Consider the following 22374-nt stretch of genomic DNA (forward strand, 5'->3'; position numbering starts at 1 on the left):
AAATAAGAATATTAGGAAAACTAAGAGCTAAATATTTAGTGGAGCATGACAAATCTCCACATAGCAGGAATGATCTACATCTTTAGTTTTCTCTCACTCTCTGAAATGAAGAATATAACTTCAAGCAAAGCCGTAAACATTCATTATTATGTCAGTAGTTGTTAGATAGATGAAAAGAAAATAAGAGGAAAATATGCTTCATTGTGATGATTTGGAATTGAATGAATTGAATCTGAGTTGACAGGGGGAAAAATCGGGGGAGTGACACTTCCGGAAATATGTCAGAGAAAAAGTACCTTCCTTTGTGCATTGGACTATTGGATAATTTCTTAATTAACATTCCGATGGATGTCTTTTTCAAAACACACAAGCTGGGAACATTCAAGTAAAACACCTTAATATGAGTCTGGTCCAGAACTAATCTTTTGCACAAATCTTAGTGTTGGTTGCAAGGGCAGGGCATACACACACACACACACAGAGAGAGAGAGAGAGAGAGAGAGAGAGATTCTAATATCTTACTGATGACAAGGAAAGAGAAGACAGCAATGTGGTTCTGCCATATTTCTCAGCTCCATTTCTATCAACAATCAATTGTTTTTCACTAACCTGTGACCAGGAAAAATGAGCATAAAACACACAAAAAAAGTTTGCCGAAACAGCATACTTAAAAAGGATTACCAGACTAGATATTCAATAAGTGGGAAGGCTTTGACAGGGACTTGTAAACAAACAACAACAACAGCAACAACAACAACAAACCACCACACCGCCTTGGTGCAAGAACCAAGGCACTGTCAAAGTGGAAAAGCAGCACTATACAAAAACTTTCAGTCATAAGGCATAAATGTGAAGCATGTATGGAACAACTTCTTGATAGCTCATTTGGCCTGAGACTCTTAATCTCAGAGTCTTGGGTGTTAGCATTTGTTGCCCGGGCCAGTTGTGAGACTGCCCAGGGCAAGGACAAAGCCAGTGCACACATGCCCGGCTACTATTGAGTCCGGTGGTGCAAATATCTACGGTTGCTCTCAGCTTGAAAAACAACACACAAGTTGGATAAGGCTAAACTGTTTTATTGTGGCAAAATGCAGAGTCTGTCTCTGTTTACCCAGCTCAGACATGGTTTGAATTCCATATTGGGCAAAAGGATTCCTGCATTGCAGGGGGTTGGACAAGATGACCCTTTCAACTCTACAATTCTAAGGATGGGGAAAAAGGAATAAAACCTTGATTCTGCTGTAAACTTCTAATTAGTCTTTCCCAACCTGATGTCCCACAGATATACTGAACCCATCAGCCCCAGCCAGCACTGGCCTAAAATGATTCACAGAAGTTCTTATTTTTATTTAGTTAGTTGTTATTTGTTCATTCTGCAATCCAGCATGCAGAATGGGCACAGCAACATGCAGGGCTGGCATAAGGGATTGCACTTTTCTCCTACTCCTTTTCCTGAGACAAAGCAAACTCCATTTTACTTCTGTTGTGGAGATGTCATTATGGTTTAAGCGAGTGTGAAGTACAGAAATTGTTTGTTCTCAGAGTTGTTTTTTTAAAAAAACAACAACAACACAAAAACAAACAAAAACAACAGAGTTGTTTTTTTAAAAAAACAACAACAACACAGAGTTGCCATGCTATTTTGGGTTGGTGTTTTGCTTCTAATCCATCAGGAACATAGACACCATTGCAATCATAGGCGGGGTGGCAGAAGAGAAGTCTTAAACATGTGCTTTACAACTGGTGTACTGCACATGGATACAACCATTAAGTCCAGGATCTAAAATTACCTCACTGCACTGCTAGTTTCTTGTACAGTGGTACCTCAGATTGCAAACACCTCAGGTTACAAACACTTCAGATTACAGACTCCGCTAACCCATAAGTAGTACCTTGGGTTAAGAAATTTACCTCAGGATGAGAACGGAAATTGCACGGCGGCAGCGGGAGGCCCCATTAGCTAAAGTGGTACCTCATGTTAAGAACGGTTTCAGGTTAAGAACGAACCTCCGGAATGAATTAAGTTCATAACCTGAGGTACCACTGTACAGTACTGCTAATTTGCCATCAGTACTGGCAGCCCCCCCCTCCTCTCCTCTCTTCCTCAATCATGGTAAAACCTCTGGCCCTTCTTCAAAATAAGACAGGAAGGCAAAAAGCCTCACGAGTTGGGTGGACAGAGATGGGTAGAGTATGGCTGGTACAGGCAGTGAAGCAAGCAAGTGGGAGGAATGGTGCTTGGTGTCCGACACAACTGTCTCAGCTTGCCTCATCAAAGTGGCAACATGACGTAGCTCACATGCTGGGTTGTTGTTTTTTCCTGGGCCTGGTAAACAAATCTATTATTTTTCATTCAAGACCTGTTTTTCACTAACACATTGTGAAATTTGAACTCAGGCCTTCCTAGTCCCCATCAAACACTCCACTGCAGAAGTGAGGGATTTCTGGTCTGCAGGCTAAACTATGCCCATACTTTTGCTCAGAAAGCAGTTTTTAGCTAGCCATCCCCACATGATGTTAGGTGTAGGCCAGGTAAAGCCACAACTGCAAATGAATAATTGGGAGCCTCACCTTCCTAAGTGGTGCTTACATTTTGGCACCTTTAAATGGTGCAAACACAAATCTCTTTGGGGTTGGTTCCCCTTAAAAATGCCTAAATCAAGGTTTCCAAACTTGGGTCTCCAGCTGTTTTGGGACTACATTTTCCATCATTCCTCACCACTGGTCCTGCTAGCTAGGGATGATTGGAGCTGTACTCCAAAAACAGCTGGAGACCTAAGTTTGGGAAACTTAGGCCCAAACAAAGACAGTCCCTTGCAGCTGGTTCTTGCAGCTGGCATAAATATTTGCTGTAAAGGTCAGAAAGGAAGCATCCAGAGGTTTTATTTTCCATCACTTTTGTGAACACCGCACATACTTGCTCTCACATGATCTTTCATGTACATTTTGTTACTAGGCACACTCAAGGCCCTCCACTCCCAGACCAGGGGGAAATAAGCCAGACAAAGAATTCACAAAAAGATGAGAACCCGTTCGCCTACTTTGTGAGGTAATTGTACCTCCCCTGTAATCCATTTCTAAAATATAAATAGATAAACCCAATATCCCATGTCTTCAAGCTGTCCACACTTGGAAAGATGTTCACCAGCCCCTCTCCCATATCTTACTTACATAGATATAGTTACTAGTAATTACATACCTTTTTTCCACCAAAGAGCAAAACCAACAAATGCAGGCCATCACATTGAGCACCTTTTAAAATATCTCACTTGCCAAGTTCTATAGCTGCTCAGTAACAATATATCCTTTATGAAGTCCTGTGACATGAAAATTGCTTGTACTACTATGAATTCCCTTCCTTTCCTTCTGTAGGCAATTAAGCTTGACTCATCCTAGCTTCACATAATTCCAAATTCTTGACAGGTGAACTTTGATATACCTGTTCTCTCTCTTTTTTAAAGTCAACAGAAGTTGATTAGTAGGGTGTTGACCATCCATTCCCATTTGCACCTGATACCACAGGCAACCAAATCATTTTTAAAGGTGTAGTTCTGCTTTCTCCCTGGGGAGGTCACAATGCAGAACTCGTCATGTGTCTTCTTGCCTCTTAACCATTCTCTGAACTGTAGCAAGTTGCATACCGGTAGCTGGCCTGACTCTGAATGAGGCTGCTGTCTATATTCAACTAAACAAATACAATTCAAACATCAGAAAGGAGCATAGGGCCTTGCTGTAAAACACAGTGCTGGACCAGCAGCTTCCCATTCAATTGCTTGTGACAAAGAGGAGAATTCCAGGATTAAATAGCTAATCTGTGCACACCGAGCACATACAGTGGTACCTCAGTTTATGAACACAATTAGTTCCAGAAGTCTGTTCATAAACTGAAGCGTTCATAAACTGAAGCGAACTTCCCCATTGAAAGTAATGGAAAGTGGATTAATCTGTTCCAGACGGTCCGCGGAGTACTTAAACTGAAGCGTTCATAAACTGAACCGAACTTTCCCATTGAAAGTATTGTAAAGTGGATTAATCTGTTCCAGATGGGTCCGCAGAGTACTCAACCTGAAACGTACTTAACCTGAAGCATGGGTGTAATTGGTTCCGGAAGTCTGTTCATAAACTGAAGCATTCATAAACTGAAGCGAACTTTCCCATTGAAAGTAATGGAAAGTGAATTAATCCATTCCAAATGGGTCCGCGGCGTTCGTAAACCGAAAACTCACTGTGTGGAACCTCGGTTTATGAACACCTCGGTTTACGAATTTTCGGTTTACGAACGCCGCGGACCCATTTGGAATGGATTAATTCACTTTCCATTACTTTCAATGGGAAAGTTCGCTTCAGTTTATGAACGCTTCAGATTATGAACAGACTTCCGGAACCAATTGTGTTCATAAACCGAGGTACCACTGTATATACATCGTGTGAAAATTTAGGACAAGGATATAAAAATTTGTCTTGCTGAATCGGACCATATAGATTCATCTCTGAGAGTGGCCAACTGGTTGGAAGTCCACAAGCAGGGCAAGAATGTAGGGATGTTGATGGAGCTCACCTGGCTTGTCCCAAGAAGGAAACTTTGGTAGCTCAAAGAACAAGTCTAAGAAGGATTTCCCATTTATCCTCCACCCCACCCACCCACTTTAAAACATTCACTTGGCGGGGAAGATTAGTTCCCTCTCTCAGTAAGAGAGGCAGCAGTTCAATTGTGCCAGGTGTAAGCCTGCTTTAGTAATTTGTGACAGGATTTAGCCCTAGAATACATTTTTAATGTTATGACCAATTCCAGAGTATGTAAAGTAACAGTTTTAAGAAGTGCTTTTGAGTATCCTGCATTGCTGAGTAACCATGTTCCATTCTACTTCAGTCCTACCACAGCTAATGGCAGGACTTGTCAGTCTTGGGCTGCATCCAGCTTCTCTCTTTAGAAGCACTACATATATGAGTTTGTCAATACATATATTTTCAAATAACCTCAGAAGCATGGATAGTTAATCTCCAGCCTCAGATTTGCCACATATAACAAATATTTTATGCTATTATCAGTGTTGTATCTGCATGTGACATATTGGCTAAGCATGATAATTTTGCCCTTTTGCTTAGTGCTGGTTATTTGCAAAGGCATTTCCTGATTTTTGTACTGTGAAGACAGCTGTGGAAATATTCTACCCCCTCCCGAAATATAATTCAATTGTAGATAGGCAGACATCTGTCACACACCGCTGACCTTTCATTATCACTTAACATTTATGTAACGTTTTTCTTATTTGCAATTCTGTGCAAATGTTGACTCACTGGTACGTCTTTGAGGCACTGTTCTTTCTATTAACAACTCTTTCCCCTTGCCATAGTCACCCAAATTCTTTTGGCAGTCCTCCTGGAACAAGCTAGCCCTCAATGTTGGTGCCCTATTCATGGCAGCACTTGATAGCATCAAACATTAGATCATTTCATTGGTTGATGACAAATTCATTGACAACCACCACTCAGATCCTCTGCAACCAGCATGGACCAAGACTCTCCACAGCATGAGAAGACAGGTTAACTCGTCTCCCCAGTACTGTTTTCCTCCCAAAAGCTGCCCCTGGAATAACAATTAGCTCCAATTTTAAAGTGTGTGTGTATTTAGTGGAAAAATCCAATTTTTAAGTATGTGTGTGTTTTAGTAGGAAAATTAAGCTTGAGGACCCAACAGAGCAAGGGCTTCTGAAATTCACATATTTGGGTAGTGGGGGACACTATTATTCAAGCCCCTTCACCACAACAAGGCAGTGATCCATGAAGGAGCATTTCATCATGGTTCTACATGAATCCAAATAGGTTTTCTACCACTTGGGCAGTAGTTCTTTTATGGCACACCAAAAAGAAAAAAGCACCTCTGCTAAATTCCTCCACTCCTTACACAGGTATTCCATGGGCAAGATGTGCCTTTCTCTGGGACAAGAAACTTTGGGAAAAGCTCCCAATCCTCTCACCTATATCTCACAGCTTTCCCCCTCTGAGCCCTCATACCTGCTCTCTGGTTCTCATGAACATGTGGCTAGATTGGAAAGCAAAAATATTCAGAGATCTAGATGAGGTGTGATATAAAGCATAAATAATATGGTTATGTAAAATAGAAGATTAACAAAATGTAGAATGTGGACCAAACAGCTGTAGGTGATCACATAAAACAAACCTGCTGAAATTTGAATGATTTTGGAGGAAAGGGCAATAATATCCTGAAGGTCAACTCAATGCTGGAAAGCTATGAAAAGCAAATTATTTCTGTCCCATAAAATACTTTCAAAATGCAGGCAGGACTGCCTGATTGATTAGCAAGGCATACTGCCTTCAGAGTAGACCAATTACTAATGGAAGAAGTTGCATAAATTCAGAAACAAAAGCAGAATTGGATGACAACTTCTCCTTCCAAAAATTATCAAGTGGATAATTTTATTAGCTTTCTTATATATCCTGGCAAGCAAGCTAAGAACAAGAATTACATTTTCAGCTGCTGCACGGCTTGTATTTAAATTACTAGGCAAAACTAATGATGGAAAGGGAGCTTTAATAATTAAATACAGATCAGTATTTAAATGTGGCAGATGGGAAAATCCAATCAAGAATATGCTTATATTATAATATGAACATTGCAATATAGTCAGAACAAAGAAATAATACTTGAGTCTGCCAGCTGAATAAGAAAGACGTATCACTCACATACTATACAACTTGAGCAAATTTTTCCAGTAGCAGCATTTCCCATTCAGTTCAATGGAGGGGGAGGAAGATTCACATTCAGAACTTTCCCTTTCTTATAAAACAGGTTAAAAGAGTAGCTCCTGCTTGTGTGGAGCTTTGGCTGTGTATTTGAAGCTGCTAGAGTAGGACTAATTCTGCTCCCTTCTACTGCGAATTGGTTTCACAGCCATTCATCAGCTCTCAACTGGACGTACTAAAGCAGGTGGCCCTTAGGGAATCTTACTACAGTATTTAAAATACCAATAGTATATGTATAGAGCTATACAGGCGCTATATAAATGCCATCAGCCCCATTACATGCCTTGACCTTAAAATTCTGCCTCTTTAAAAGGCTGTTCCAAACTTATACTATGAAAGAGTGCGAAGGCTAGTTCAAAGTAGGATTTGGTCCTCTAGGGAAAATAAGAGAGGATCTGGGTTGGAAAGAGCTGGCTGGTTCTTTGAAGAAAAACATAACACACAATCATGCACTAAGCCACTTGGAACACCTTTTAAGAAAGGTGGGACAAATAAGTTAGTATTAATAATAAATAATTTAAAATTCAGAAAAAACAGCAGTTGAAAGGATATTAAAACACACTAATTATTATCCTGTGCAAGTATATATACTGAGGTACCATATGCCCAAATATTCCTGTCTACCAACAACAGTTTTTATTTTGGTACTTTCCCCTCAAAAATAGCAGTGCCTTTTTGGTCCCCTTCTGTTTCAAAATACACTTTTCTATATTTTGCAAGCAAGTGGGTTTTCCAGTCAAGTAATGTTTACAAAAATGCATACTCTTTACACTATGGCAAAGATTGCACAAAAAGGTTGCATACCTTAATGAAGATACCATAAAACTGCATTATTGCTTTGCCTTAAAATGTTAGGCAAAATTCCATACAAAACTGTGTGTATTAGGAGAAATTCACACTAAAAGGCTGGTGAATTTCCATGAGGAATTAAAAAAGAATTTGCAAGTGGATGTGGAAATGTGGAGAACTAAACTTAAAATGGGAAAAAAGAGAACCAAATAAACCCAAATCCATCAGTTCACTCACCCCTGCCACAGAGTCTATAGAAGTGACTCAGAATAGGGATTGTAGGCTGGTCACTTGCACATCACCAAAAAAGAGGAGGTAAAGACATTAAATTTGCACGTGTTAACTTAAATGGATAGATACAAATTAGTTTAGAAATGATTCCTGTAAATGATTGTTCTAAATAGGAACTCGGCACATGTCCCCATGCTGTATTGGGAAGACTGCGATCAGGTGATCTGTAAGCTCCTCAATCTGTTGATGAGCAACTTCAATGCCTCTCTTATCCAGTGTGCAGACAAATGCAAATGCATCCATATGAACACACAGGCAACTGAACAGCATACAGATTGCAATGCTCTTCTGACCGGTTTGAAGTGTCAGTAAAATTATGAAATTAAAAAGAAAACACCAGACCACAGACTACAATAGAGCGAGCTTCCTGCCAAGAGTACAGTATTACTCGATATTAATTTGGACCTATTCATTTGGATCATTATTGTACAGAGGGTCTGTTATTAGCATTAGTTGTCTTGTCCTCGCACTCCAGAGTTCCTGCCTCCATTTCCCCCTGTTATTATCAAGTCTCCTTGTCTCAGAGGAATAAGACACCAGTCACCATGCTATCAAGAGTCAAACATGCAGTGCCTATATCTAATCCAACTGACCAACACAGGCAATTCAAACATTTTATTGTATATATCTTCTTTCAGAAGTAGGCAAAAGGCTCCCCCCCCTTCCTGATCTTAAAACATAATAGTTTGGACACAGATGGATGGTATACAATAAATATTACAAGCATATCTATCATGATGACTAGTTAATGCTAAGATCCCTATAAGTCATATTTATAAGTCATACTTCAATAATACAAAAAGGTCACTCCCAGGTCTTGTGTTAGAGAACAGGTTGCCAATACAACTGCCTATACCATTTCCACTGTGAACAGAAAATTTAACTTGTGGAATGGCGTTGAGCACTCAAAAGCTTGTAGCCTTGCATGAACAAAAGAAAAATTGTGATGAGGGCCTCTTGGTACAGATATTTTTAACCTTCTTCTTGAGGTCAGTTATATAAACAGAGATCTTTAACAGTTGCTAGTCACTGCTGAGGCCATCAGGAGGGGAAGTGGAAAGCCAGAAGTAATTAGAATGATTTCTCAAAGCACATAGAAAGCTTTTGTGCGCCTGTCTGAATAAACTGGCTTCCATGAACCACATGATCCTCATACTCTTTTCTGAAAAGGAAAGGACACAATGTAGAAGTACTTGATCTACATATGTAAGTAATTTAGACACAGGACATGTTCACACATTCATATGAATAACTCCTGAATCATGTGATGATAACATGTATGTGTGAATTATGCTTTATTGCCATTCAACAATAATGCAATATAGGGTTGTTGTTTTAATGCTTTCAGCAACATTTCACCATGACATAATTTTCATGTACAACAAAAGGAGCCAATAATATTGTGACAAGAATGATCATGCAGCTTGTATTAGTAGTTCAGGGTGTGGAAGAAAAATATGACTAGAATTCTGCCTAGGAGGGATGTGTGTATGTTGCCAGTTTAAGAACATGTCTGACCAACCATTGGAATTATGCCTAATATTCATAGAGCCCTAAGAGGAAATTCCAAATAGCTTTAATGTGCTAAGAAAGGATGAGGAAGTACCATAGGTCAGTGGGACATCACGTGGCTTGCAGGCATAAAGACCCAGGTTCATTCTCTGGCATCTGCAGATTGAGAAAGAGCTCTGTTTGAAGCTCTGGAGAACTGCTGCAAATCACTGTAAGGACAAAATTAAGCTAGATGGAGCAATGAATTTGGGCTTGGTGAACAGTAGCTTCCTATACAGTATTCCTGATGTGGGTCAAAACATCTGGAAGTCTCCTAATATTGGATGTATTTCCCTCTAATTCTCTAACAAGAAGACTTATGGGTTGTTATTTTAGTTTATTCTTTATACCTGTGCATTGATATTTGGAATGTTCTCGAAGTTGCACCTTCAAACGATGAAGATATACTATTTCAATTATGTCATGGGGGAATTTTGTTGCAAGGATAACAAAGTTATATACTGACATCCTACTTATATTTAAATAATACTTTCGTAGCAAATAATACTTTCGTAGCACTTTGTCCATGTATGACAGAATGTCTTGCATCTGCCTTTCATTTAGGCATCAGATTCATTCTGAAACGGTGTCTGAGACCCATTATCAAAGCTAATAGGTGCTGAAAAACAGAGGTAGAGCCAAGATTAGAAACTGAATTCTAGGATGCGGCTTAGATTGCTATGTCGAGTAGGCCCGTATATACAACATCACAGTAAGCTGCTATGCAATGACTGTCCTCATCCCAATGTAGAATGACAAACCTTCATGGAAGATGACATTACTGTTGTGGAAAGTTTCCAAAAGATAGTTGGATGAGGAGAACCTACATCGCAATTTGCTCTGGGGCAGCTGCATAATTGCTGTCTCTGTCTTTACTGAAGCAAGAAACTGATGAGCCCAGTATCAAAGTGGTCCTTTCATCTGAACAAATAATTGAAGTTTCCTAATGCAACTCTCACAGCGTTAATCTCTGTCCAGGCATAAAGACAACTTCCTGGCAGTACATTTAAATAAAATATATATCTGCTCAAATCTCTAGAAGCTAGTCATGTTCACCTGCAGCATCTAAAACAATAAAGCCTAACAGTATGGTCCTAACCATTTCTACTCAGAAATAAGTCCTAGTGAATTCAACGAGGCTTACTCACTGGTATGTGGAAAGCAAGCAAGCTAAGAACAAATTCATTATGATACAAGCCTTTGTGGAGTGCTTTGTGGACATGAAAGTTATGCTATGATAAATTTGTTATAATAAATAATAATAATAAAAATTTATTTATACCCTGCCTCGCCTGGTCAGGGTGGCTAACAACAAATATAAAACATTGATTAAAATGACTTAAAACAGCTTAAAAAACAACATAAATATCACATTAGTCTTTGAGGTGCTGTGAGACTCTAGTATCAAGCAGGTATCAAAACATGTGCATGCATTTTCATGCCATACTTCCAAAAAGGAAAAATGGGGAGGGTGGAATCACATTGGGAAGACTATAACACAAACTGACAAATACCAGCACTGTATAAGATAAATCTTCTGATCTGTTATAGCCCCTATGCACAGAAATAATCTTGAGTTAAGCTGTCTGGTGCAGGTTCAAAGTATAAGAAAAAATAGATTTTATTATTTAATCCCTTTCCTGTTCCCTCCTGACCCAGGTAGTTGCCTTGTGCCTTATCCTCTAAATGACGACTTCTTGGGGAAATAATTTATAAACTCTGTCAGGACGTTTCAGATAGTCACTTTCTTCTTCCTAAAATGTCATCCAGTAACTCCTAATTTCAGACGGGTTGAAATCCTCAAGAATTATATAAGAACAAACATATATTTCCGTATAATAAATTTCTTTTTTTAAAAAAGGCTACAAGATTCGTACCCTTGTTAATTGACAATCTGTCAAGTAAGTTTGTTTTAATTGCTTTAAAAGGTTCATTCAATGCAAGAGCAGTGAATCTCTACCCACATTTTGCTTATAGCTCTTGCTGCAGATAAGCATTCACTTTTCTCTAGTATCCAGGTGTCCCAATTTTTAAAACAGTATTAAAGGATTACATTAACTGGATTGTGAAAATGAAAGATGGAATAACAAACAATGGTTTCAAAAGACAATCGTAAGTGGTACTGCTACTTAGCTAAATTATATTTTTCTCTAGACAAATATTCTCAACGTTGATTCTGATCAGTGTTTGTTACAGCTATTTGAGTACGTTAGTGAATGATTATACTTTCTATTATCAGGCAGCTTAAGAAAAATAGCAGAAAAATGACTGCATTGTTTCATCTAGAACACACTGTCATTAATCTATCCCTGCTCGTTTTGACAATCCAATAAAAATAGATTTGATCCTGAATCCAGCTTGACATTTACCTGCACAACGGAGATATCTAGTATATGTACGAGTGAGGCAGTCTTTGAAATATTTGTGGCATGACATGAGCTAAAATCCACTCATTTTTTTTGTACTTCACTTTTCATGGGAATACACTGGACAAACCCAGAGTTAGAACATGGACTGAATCCTTGCATTTTTAAAAATCCAATCATAGCAATGTGAAATTTTTTATTTATTAAAAATGAAAGAAAATAAGTAAACCAAATGAACTAATAAACAATAACAAAATCCCCCCACCCAATTTCTGTTTTCTGCCTAGAAAGAAAAAGGGAAACGTCACAGTGACAATGCTGTTTCTGTAAACAAACTTCAAAGCATGTGAACTTTTCACTTCATCAGAAGGAACACAGCCCAGTTCTGATGTATACTAAGTGGCTTTGCTTATATTAGGACTCCATTCTAAAACAAAGTGAGACTTTATTTGTTTGTTTTTTAAAAATAAAGTCACTGCAAAAGTAGTATGTGCCATTTTATTATCATTGTTAGTTCTTGCCTTTCTCAGCGAACACTTAAATAATGTTTTTAATCCCTGTACAGCATTATCATCAACACATAAACACTTTGAACTATTAACACCTGCAGTTTTGAACTATAGCAGTTTGTCTTGAAATGGAAGCACATTATCCACCCTAAAAGGAAAAGTTGGTAGTGAATTTGCAACTAACTTAAATGACCAACTTTAGCTGGATTAAACATTTTCAGCAGAAATCCATTCTTACCTCTTCACATTTATTGCCTTTTTTGGTTTAGAAATTATATGTGTCTTACTGAAAGGTCTAAAGCGAAGTGCATCATCTTCAGAGGCTAATTTGACTGAATCAGGCATAATAGGAATTTTTATGAAGGGTAGCACAAAAAGCTTCTGTAATACAGCGATAGTGAATAGGAATAACAAATCCTATAGCAAAAATTACTCTTCAATGAAAGCATGCCCAAATCTGGAGTGCAAAACACATTTTAACCTTCGCACAGTAAATTTGGCATTTGTTCCTCTCAGCTAAACAACCTGCTTCCCCACCCCCAACTGAAGCATCAATATACTTTAAGATATACTCACCTTTGCTTCCTTGAACTTGGAGCACGAGCCAAATTATAAGAAATATTAATCCACTTTTCAGATGCATGCTGCTTTTTTATCATTCACAATGTTCAAGGCTGGTTATTCGGGAAACAGAACTTACGTTGGACTGACTTTAGGAACAAAAGTTCCTACTAGCTGTGTTCCCCCCCTCCCCCGAAAAGGGGTTGCCAAACCCCAAGTTGTTTAGAATGCTCTCTGGCCTGATGTGTAATAACAGGTGTGGATGCAGAAAACCTGAGCAAATTCTCAAGCTCACACCTGTAACACAGAGAGAATGAAAGTAGAACTGGAGTGAGAATTCAGAGAAGAGTGACGAAGTTTAAACAAGAAAAAAAAAAGCAGTGTCTGTTTCTGGAATAAGCTGTTTATCTGCTGCTCAGACATAATCCCTCTTATGGTCCAGCTGGAGGAGCTGCCTTCATCTTATTAACCTTCTGGAGTGGCATCTGTCAGCTCCCAGTAGACTTTCAGTAGCACCATGATAAACAACGGAAGCCTTCTTCTAGTGACCATTACCTGTCAACACTTGCCATTTGGACATCCTAGTCATGTGGCCTATGTCACATCAAGAAGCATCGGCAAATGATGGCAGTAGGAGAGACCATTACTTTGATGAGGTGCAATCATAGCTAGCGAACATCCTTTCAGCAAGCTGATTGTGCGGAGCCTTTCCGTTAAAAACAAACAAACCAAACCATGAAAAGGCTGCTTTAGTAATGCCTGAGCAAGCAATGTCATGACTCAGCAGGAAAGTTCTGTAGCAGTCACAACTTGGAACATCCAATTCCAAATTAGATTAGGAGGGGGCGGGGAGGGAAAGGAAGGTTTCATGGGCAGAGACAGGAAAGTAAGAGGAATGCATTCTGTAGCCTGAAGCCTAACAAAATTTGCAATACTGTTAATGATAAGTACGGTATTTCCTTCTACAGATCCCATTCCATAATAATAGCTGGACCTATTTTAACATTTATCTATCCTATATTTGTGCCAGGGTACTATTATCTTTATTTGGTTATAAAGAGCTTACACGTCTTCCAGAAAAGCAGGGATAATGATGGAATTGGTCTTTTCATTCTCTTGCATATCTTTGTTTGCCCTGGTTAGGCTTCACACTGTGAGATTCAATGGCAGCAAGAAACTTTCCTAGCGCTGCAGGAACAAGTTGCTCTCAGAACAACCTTCATTTGAACCTGGTCAGAGTTCTATTTTTACTTGGGATTTAAACAATGGCAGAAGAAAACAAAGATCACCCTCTTCGATCTACTTGTGGCAAGGATTACAAAGCCGCTGCTGTTGGGATCCCAAATTGACCTACCCTGCTGCCTGTTTTCTATTTTTATTTTTTTACAGTCTTTAGGAGTATAGATTTATGTTTTCTGAACAAATATTTCTTCCAGGCTGCTGGAAATAAAGAGAGAAATCTGTGCCAGGAAATCAGCCATCTTGAACAATGGAATACACATGAGAATACCAACAGCACTACAGCTATGGTGATATTTCTTCTTTCATAAATACTGGGAACAATGTGCAACTCCAACCATAATTAAGCCATGTAAAAATCACAACATGAGAGGATGAAAAGACTAAGTTGTCTATTCTTTAGGAGATTCTGTTCTTTTACACCCTGCAGGAATTCTCAATGCAACATCACCTCTGCAACACCAATGAATGGATTTTCTAGGAGGACTGAATGTTCTCTGAAAGCCTTGTACCTGCGCTGTAGCCAAGATACCCATTATCAAAGGATAATTAACAAAACAGATAAACATAATCATGGTCACTAGGAAAGACAGAGGAATGGAATCAAAGTTTTTGAAGAATGCTTAAAAGCATTAGAGTCCAATACTGAAATACCACCTGGCAGAACCAAAATTTACATATTCAGAACAGAATGATCTACTACTTAGCATATTACTAAATTAATGTGTGTTTGCACAAAATTACTTAGCAACAGCACTCTCTCATCAAACTTTGCTATTGAGATTGTAAGTGCATTAAAATTTACAAAAAACTGATAACATATTTTGCAAAATGTTGATATTGCTAACTTTAATAAACTTAAATAAAATACTGGTTACGCTGCCATTTTTGCTGCTCCCCATCAAGTCTGCTCGCTGATTTCCTCAAGGACTCCTATAAATCAAGGAGGCATCAGTACCTTGAAAAAAGATTGAATCGAGTTGGAGCCCTTGTACAATTCCAGCAAGCAATACATTTCCCATAAAGTCCCTTCTGGCATAGCAGGAGGGGATGTTGTGGGCTACCACGAGGCCATCACGCGCTGGGGGATGGATGCCATCCCCCTCACTATTGGCTGTGCCCCGGGCGCGGCACTCCTCAGTGCGTCCAATCTGGACATCCTGAGGGGGCGTGGCTCACTGATTTAAGTGAGCACGCGGCTGGGGCCAAATCTCTTGCTTCCTGCTCCCAGCCACTTCAGTTTTTTCCAGGTCGCCTTGGATCGCTGTCTCAGGACCAGCACTGAAAATCACTTCAAATGGCGTTTTTAAATGCCATTTGGACTTTTGATGAACTGGTGACCGCTTTTCTAAACCTGACCATATTTTGGTCTTCATTGCTGGAAAGATGCGTGTGGCGTGACTGTCATTTTGACAAATCAATGAAATTTTTGAATCTTGCAGCGGCTAGAATGGTGGAAAGTGAGGGCCTAAGGCACACCCCCTATCGGTGCCCCCTGGGTGAATCCCTAGCTGATCTGCATCGCAGGGCTCACCCAGCCAAAAATTTCAGCGAAGCGTCCCTATACTGTGAGGATAGTGTGCATCCTTCGAATGCTGGAAATGGTTTTGCTCAATGTTATTCTCAGTGCTATTAGGTATTGGTTGCGGGTGCGAGGGTATTGGCGGTGAGCCCTTTAGGCTCAATTGGCGGTTAGGCATTGGATTATCTCTGAAAGGTTATGGGGGGGGAGGTTGCTGCCATCACCTCCCCCAAAATGCTGAAGGGTACTCCCTTAAGGAGTCCGGGGGCATGGCCATGTCCGAAGCCGTGGAAGTGGCCCCAGGGTGAGTCCTAGCTGATCTGCATCACAGGGCTCACCCATCAGTGGTTAACCCTACACAGACTGCCAGCACAACGTGCTGGAGTCGGATATAGTTGGTTAGATCCAATGCCTAAGCCAATACGTCTCTACATCCGTAACCAATAAAGTTGTGGCCTTTTATGCCCATTAACCTTATTCACTGTGCCCTGTGTCTTTATTACTTCGGGAGGGATCAGGGTATCGCCATGCAATATCCTAACTAGACTAAAGGATGTCGAGAGACAAAATATTGTGGCAGCTGTAAACAAATTTGCTCCCCTATATTCTATGATTTAAATATCCTAGATAGCAGAGCCAATTACGTCACTAAGTTAATAATCCCAGCCCAACATAGGGCTTTTATGTTGGCCCGTCTAAATGTTTTTCCCTCGGCATTTGTCAGGGGAAGATATCAAAACATTCCTAGAAACAAGAGATTCTGCAGATGTTCTATGAATGTCCCGGACACTGCAGAGCATATTCTCTTTCATTTCCCATTGTATAATACACTCCGTCAACGTGTGCTGTCCCCTCTTTTGGGTGGTCTGGAACCCCAGCAAGGTGAAAGTGTGGGATTCTGCCTATCTGATGTTGACCAAAGGGTAACGGCGGGGGTAGCCGAGTTTTAGTAGCAGTCCTCCAAGGAGCAGGTTAACAGGGAAAACCACAGATTATATATATATATATATATATATATATATATATATATATATATATAATCAGTCTTTGTAGCCAACTGCTGCCTTTTTAATATATATTTCAAGGCTCTTATATGTGATTTTCTCTTTTATGGTTTTATTTGTAAAATGCCTAATAAAGGTTTGATAAGTATTAATAGGGACCCAGGTGGTGCTGTGGTTAAACCACTGAGCCTAGGGCTTGCTGATCAGAAGGTCGGCGGTTCGAATCCCTGTGACGGGGTGAGCTCCCGTTGCTTGGTCCCAGCTCCTGCCAACCTAGCAGTTCGAAAGCACATCAAAGTGCAAGTAGATAAATAGGAACCGCTATAGCGGGAAGGTAAACGGCGTTTCCATGTGCTGCTCTGGTTCGCCAGAAGCGGCTTTGTCATGCTGGCCACATGACCTGGAAGCTATACGCTGGCTCCCTTGGCCACTAATGCGAGATGAGCGCGCAACCCCAGAGTCATCCACGACTGGACCTAATGGTCAGGGGTCCCTTTACCTTTACCTTTAAGTATTAATAAACTTAAGATATACAGCAACTTTGTGAAAAATCTTCTTTTTCACAAAGACTTAACAGCACATTTTAAAACATAAAGATAAACACATCATACCATTAGAAAAGCCCATACACAACACCTACACTTCATTAAAATGTATATACACACACAAAACAACCTCCCATGACAGCCGGTGGAAGTTTTGGCAGCACATTAATATGAACAGCATCATCTCACATGGGAATAAACTCAATTGAATTTAGTGGGAATTATTTACTTGCAAATAAAGACAGGAATGGGCCACATGAATGTTTCTCTGATGGGATTTATACATTGAGAGCTATCTGTAAATCTTGGATTTTTTTACAGTACCTTATTCATATTTCCACTTAATTAAAAAACCTGGTAACTAAACTTGATAACTACCACCGTGAAAGCAAACAAAGATGATAAACACTCATTATAGCAAAAGCAATGCTATCAAGGGACTGTTGCTTCTCTAAAGTACTGCTGTGTTTAATTATGGGTCACTGTTAATTAATCTAGAAGTGCTTCTTCTAGCCGGTTTGCTGTCATAAATAATTATACATTCTTAAAGAGGCAAAGATTTTTTTTAAAATGGCTGTATTTCAATGGGACATTATAAACATACAAGTGAAGCATAGCAGGGCAGTGCTTGAAGCTGAAGCATTCATTCAGCCAAGAGAAGCAAACACAGATGAATGCCAGAAGACTTCATTTGTCACCCTGTGTTTTCCACCTATCATGGAACATGTAGGTAATAGCTAGGGATAGAGGAGAAATTTGGTTTTGTTTCTATCTTAATGCAAACCTACCTAATTTGCATCCAAGAACCGAGGCATGAGTATAATTTACATTTGCACTTTTCTGAATTTTGTGATGCAGTGGTCCCCAAAAAATGTGTACAAATTTGTGTATTATTAGGGAGAAATGCTCCTAAAAATGCATATAATAGTGAAAAAGAACATTTAAATGCATAATAGTAGGGAAAGAGTCTTGCAAAAAGGTGTATAATATGAGACATTTTCAATAAAATGCTGGTGGATTTTCATGAGGACTTTTTTAAATAAAAAAATACAAAATGTGATGTGGAAATGTGGCAAACTGAACTTAAGACTGGTAAAACAAAGGAACCAGAGTAGACTGCTTCATTGATTCCTAATTAACAGCTGATTTGTGCAATTCCCAAGATGGGGGATCAGCTATTGTTGTTTTTTTCTTCCCAGCAGGCCCCCATAGCAAAAGGGAATGGTTGTAGGGGCAGCTTTTATGCGATCAAACTTTGCACCCACGAAGAGACTCTCTTTCAACCAATTATGGAAAGAAACAGGAGCGCCCCCAATATCCTTTTACGTCTAGTAATGGGATGAATGGAAAATTGGGAAGAGTGGGACAACTGGGACCCTGTGCTGATGCCTGAGAGCATTTGAAATGCACAGGGACTGTCCTAGAGTGGAGACATAATGATATCTGTTGTATCTGTAGGGTAATAGAGACTTTGACATGTGCAAGGAGGCTCTGTGTCAAATCATATTCCTAGACCAACACTTCTTGGACCCATATCAAATATGCTGCCATTACTCCCATCTCACACATCTAGGTAGTTGCTGCTCTCATCTCTGACCCATCTGTGTAGACATCTGTGTAGTTGCTGCTCTCATCTCTGACCCATCCCACACATGAAAATTATTTGGATATACAAAGCAGGATCCTTGTGCTGGACAAGCTATCAGAATTGACTGAATATGAACCGTTATCACATGGTAATGGGAATGGCTATTTAGTACAGAGTATTACCTCACTACAGAAAAGACATGAGCATCTCCCGTCTGCGGATTACAGAGCTTTGGATCATGCCCAGGGCTGAACCAAGTTGAGCTCCTAAACAATAAATGAAAAGGTTTGAGCTATTGCTTGCATATCAGAGAGTGCCCGACCCAAGGAGTGGCTGGCTCAGTTCTTCACCAAGAGAACAAAAGAACACAGGAAGCCACATTATAATGACTCAGACCATTGGTCCTCTTAGCTCAGTAATGTTGGCACTGATTGGTGGTGATTCTGTGGGGTCTCAGCCCTATCTCTCCCAGGTCTACCCGGAGATGCTGAGGATTAAAGACTTTTCATGTGCTGTACTACTTCCTTGCTTCCTTTACAGGAAGCAAGAAGTTCCTTGTTTTTTTCAGAAGATTGTGCTAAGAAAGTTTGACAGGCTTCGTGTCCACTGATTCCTAATGTATAAAGCAGCAGCATGACAAAAACATCCTGCAGCACTGCTGTGGGTGTTTTTTGGAAAAGAACAATACTGTATGTGGAAGCTTCTTTTCATTGTGCTTCTGAGAACTCCTGCTCTTTCATTGTGTTTCTTCCCTACTTCTGAAGTCACACCTGTGGTTCCTAAGTTACTAGACAGAGAACTGAATCAGAGAGAGAGGAAGGGTGGGAGGGAAGGAGACAGGGAAGGAGAGACTAATGTAAGGGCAATTTTCCTCATTATGCCGAGACAAACAATAGTTAAATACATTTAATTAAAACCATCTGGACATCTAATGGTGCTATTTGTCACCTGTTCTGTTTTGCAAGATAGGTGCACCTGAAAAATATATTTCAATGTGGATAGTGAAGCTCATATCACACCTGCGACGTGAACTGGATGAAAATTAAGGGTGGTATTCAACTATGTTTTACTCAGAATAAATCTGCTGAAATTAATGAGCACAACTTAGTCATACTTATTAATTTCAATGGGTCTACTCTAAGACAAACATAGTTAAATACCACCCTAAGTTTCCCTTAGCAGCACAAATGTTATCTGAAGTCGACAGGATGCCTGGGAAAGGTTACTTACTCCTGAACATTTAGCAACAGAATTGCTCGTGTTGTTCATCTTTATGAGCTGTGACAAAATACAAGGAAGTGAACTGGCACACTTATAAGCAATCTCCTATTCATTAACATGCCTTCATATTAATTGTTATTTCTCCTTATCAACACACTGAGTCATGCTGACAACCGAAGCTTGAACTATATATTTCAATATATTAACACTCTTACCTTTCTTTTTTGAGTTATTACAACAATGCCCCTCTGCTGTCATAACTTGTCAACAGCTGAAGCAACTGGATAAAACTATCTTGTGTGAAGTCAAGTTGCAGGAATTCAATGGGTGACGGTTTTTCTGTCACGTTTGGGAAAAGTCACTTGTTGCATTTCTGTTTTGCAGCTGTTAAAAGAAGAGAAGTCACGCCAGTAAAAGTGGAAATCTGAGTGTGAAGACAGAAAAAGAAAAGAATGTTTGACAACAAAGTGAATAGCATTGGGGTGGGTGTATGTGGAAAGTGTTTATATTCATTTGCTGTATTTTAAATGTCATCTATTCGTTAAAGTTCCTTTTATGTCCGCAGGCACTTGATGAAATTATGCTAAGCATCTAGCTTGCCTGGGAGAAAGCCTCATTGAAAACAATTGGACTTACTTCTGAGTCAACATGTATGGGATTGCCCTGTTCAACTGTCAAAAATATTGGGAACCATTTTAACATTGCCGCTTCTGCCTGTTGAGAAGGCTCCCTTTTCATGTCAAATAGCATTTGATTTCTATCATTTTTTAAAGTTTCAACTCACATAATTGGCTGTGACCATTTTTTTTTACTTTTACAGACAGTATCCTGCATATCTCTGCAGCCTAGAGTTATTTCCTCCCATTCCTGTTGCTCTTGGGGGTCCTTTATAGAAAAGGAGTTGCTTTGAACCCTGAGATTATGTGGCTGCCATTACTCAGCTTCACTGCTTTCTTTTGGATTGCGTTACTATGATTCAAATGCCTGTTTGGTCCCCCAGAACTCAAATATAACTCAATTCATTAAATTGGTTTTATCTAAGACTTTGGCGCTGATGTGTGTGTTTTTCTAGTTTAGCTGGACCAACATTATTCATGTTCATGGGCACACCAAGCAGTGGCAGAGATATATTTATATCATAAATCCCATTAATGTTCCTCCAGTGTTTCCCCCCCCATCTCAAGACTGGAACACTGACCAAGATTCAGAAAAGTAATGTAGGCTGAGTGTATATTCCAGGCATCCCCAAACTTCGGCCCTCCAGATGTTTTGGCCTACAATTCCCATCTTCCCCGACCACTGGTCCTGTTAGCTAGGGATCATGGGGATGCCTGGTATATTCACTTTTCTGCAGTGGGTCCCCATTTGTGGAATTCCTTCCCCAAAGAGGTTCATCTGGTGCCTTCATTATACATCCTTAGGCACCAGGTGAAAACATTCCACTTCAACCAGGCCTTTGGCTAATTAATATTCCATGGCCTTTTAAGTGTGTTTTTGGGAGGGGTTTTTTTCATTTTGTCTTTGTTTGTGAACCGCCCTGAGATCTTCAAAGATGGATGGTACAGAAACTTAGTAAATAATAATAATAATAATAATAATAATAATTCAGCACATGATTCAAATGTTTTTTTATAATATTTCATTGCCTCCTATGTTGTCCCAGCCCCCCCCCTCACTATTTTGAACATACTTTTGGCTTGTCTCCAGAGTGGTACCCATTCTTTTGGGTGTGAGAGGAAGACTTTCTTTTTATTCCCCAGGGATTTTTTAAAAAAAAGGTTCTTAAAGGGCTTTTTAAAGGCTTAAAGGCCTGTAAGGGTTTTTGCAGGATTTGGAATTCTGACGCTTTTAAGATCTGCTCATGCTGCTTGAAAATCCTCCTGTCTTCAATTTCTGTTATGCCTTGATTTATCAGCTACCGAACTTTGTGCTGTATTTGCATTTTGTGGTTGGCAGAGTATTTAAACATCTTTATTATAAGCCACCCAGAGAACTCTAATTATGGGCCAGAATATAAATGGTGTCAATAAATAAATATTGCATCTAAAGAACGATGCTGACATTTCACATTCAGCGTCATCAACGCACCATTGTTAACACATTCTTAATTAACTGAGCATAGTTAACTTGTACTCAAAACCTGGAACAACACAAATCCATTCGCATATCCCCTTCTTCAACTCTTCAAAAAAGATTGGTATTCACTTCTAACGTGGAACAGGAATGCTATTATCTAATATTGAGAAACTGACTACAGTCTTCTTAGTGCTATATGTATAAAGACTGTCCCTGCCTACATACATGACAGCTAAACGGACACGATATAAAAGGAAAGGGAATGGGGAGGGAAGACTAAAGCTGCATTGAACCAGCTGCTCCATCACTGGCTGAAGGATGGAATCAGGTTGGTCTCCTCCTTCCCA

Source organism: Zootoca vivipara, chromosome 3 (genome assembly GCF_963506605.1).
Source record: "Zootoca vivipara chromosome 3, rZooViv1.1, whole genome shotgun sequence".
In the NCBI taxonomy this organism is placed as follows: domain Eukaryota; kingdom Metazoa; phylum Chordata; class Lepidosauria; order Squamata; family Lacertidae; genus Zootoca; species Zootoca vivipara.